The sequence below is a fragment of the Galeopterus variegatus genome, unplaced genomic scaffold (assembly GCF_000696425.1).
Source record: "Galeopterus variegatus unplaced genomic scaffold, G_variegatus-3.0.2 Scaffold2841, whole genome shotgun sequence".
In the NCBI taxonomy this organism is placed as follows: Eukaryota; Metazoa; Chordata; class Mammalia; order Dermoptera; family Cynocephalidae; genus Galeopterus; species Galeopterus variegatus.
Genome location: NW_007728952.1, coordinates 233,991 through 235,272, shown reverse-complemented (window position 1 = coordinate 235,272; position 1,282 = coordinate 233,991). Strand labels below are relative to the sequence as shown.

The following is a 1,282-nucleotide window of genomic DNA, read 5'->3' as shown; positions in this document are numbered from 1 at the left end:
AAGTAGTAATATTGCTTAATTAACAAGAGGTTTCTGAGACTTAATCTGTAGGAGTCTCTTGGTCTAGATTGGCCTTGGGTTAAATATATACTGTGGAATGTACAACACAGCTGTGAATAGTTTACCATATGGGCCCAAATAACTAGAAAGGAAAGTCAGCTAAATTAGAAAAGGATGAATCTAGACTACATAAAATAGATTGTAATTAGCAGCACAACCCCAGAGTTAGTGTAAGTGCCAATAAATTGGTGCAGCTTTGGTCTTTCTCTGGAAGGGGAGGGTAATGAGTTGCCCTGTTATTATTGCGGGTTTTGATTTTAGCAGTATTTGTGTTCTCCGGAAGGGATGCAAAAGCGGGTGATTTTTTCCCCCTTCTCCTAAACACAAGTATGGAAGCATAACTGCAGCAAGTTTTTGCACTTATTTTTTTCTTATACTTTTAAAATAGATCTGCCTAAGATTTCCAGCATGGCCAAAAGCCTAAGATCCCATGCTGCTGGAAAGCAAGACAGGACGTGTATTTTTGGTTTCACCTGCATACCTGGAGGTGTTTTCATTCAACTGAGCACAGCAGCTAGGAATATATTTTCTTGAGGGTGCCCGGGGGCAGACTGGCCCGGAAGGGTGGCCTTTTCTGTAACAAAGGGTACAAGCAAGGAGACAGACCAAGAACCCCGCAGTCTGCGTGAGAGCACACCTGTGGGGAAGGCCTGAGTGCCTCACATAGCCCAGGCCCTTCTCACCCTCTTGGAAGGGAACGGGAGAGAACAGACCCTCCCCAGTGGCTGACGNAGGCCCTTCTCACCCTCTTGGAAGGGAACGGGAGAGAACAGACCCTCCCCAGTGGCTGACGACTTGCTCTTTGTGTTCATGTTTACTTTAGACTGATTCTCATCTTACGGCAGTGCTGGGAACAGAGAGACCAGTGCTGAGTGACAGTCACCTCTACTCTGTGAGCAACAGATTTTCCTGGCAATGATATTTGTCTGTGCAGCTGTGTAGGTGTGAAACCCGAGCAGAGTAGCTATGACACACGAGAGCAGGAGTCCCTGGTGCTTTTCTAACTGTAGGCATGAGCTTTCATGGCCTGCCTCTCCTCACCTTTTCTTTTGTAAAAACTGTTACCTCTTTTCCCTGAGGGAATCCAAATACCAGTTTCACCCAGGGATAGTGGAAGTAACCAGATTCCTTGCCATCAACAATGCAAGTAACTTCTCCACTATCAATTGAGTCAAGGGTGGGTATGTGGGTTTCTCTTGCATTTGTTCAGATTTTTTTTTTT

General features: G+C 45.4%; 1 protein-coding gene across 2 annotated transcripts in view; it reads left to right on the top strand.

Annotated features, from left to right (window-relative positions):
- ANXA2 (annexin A2) overlaps positions 1-1,282 on the top strand; it is a 47,468-nt gene that overhangs the window by 20,856 nt on the left and 25,330 nt on the right. The window lies entirely within an intron of this gene.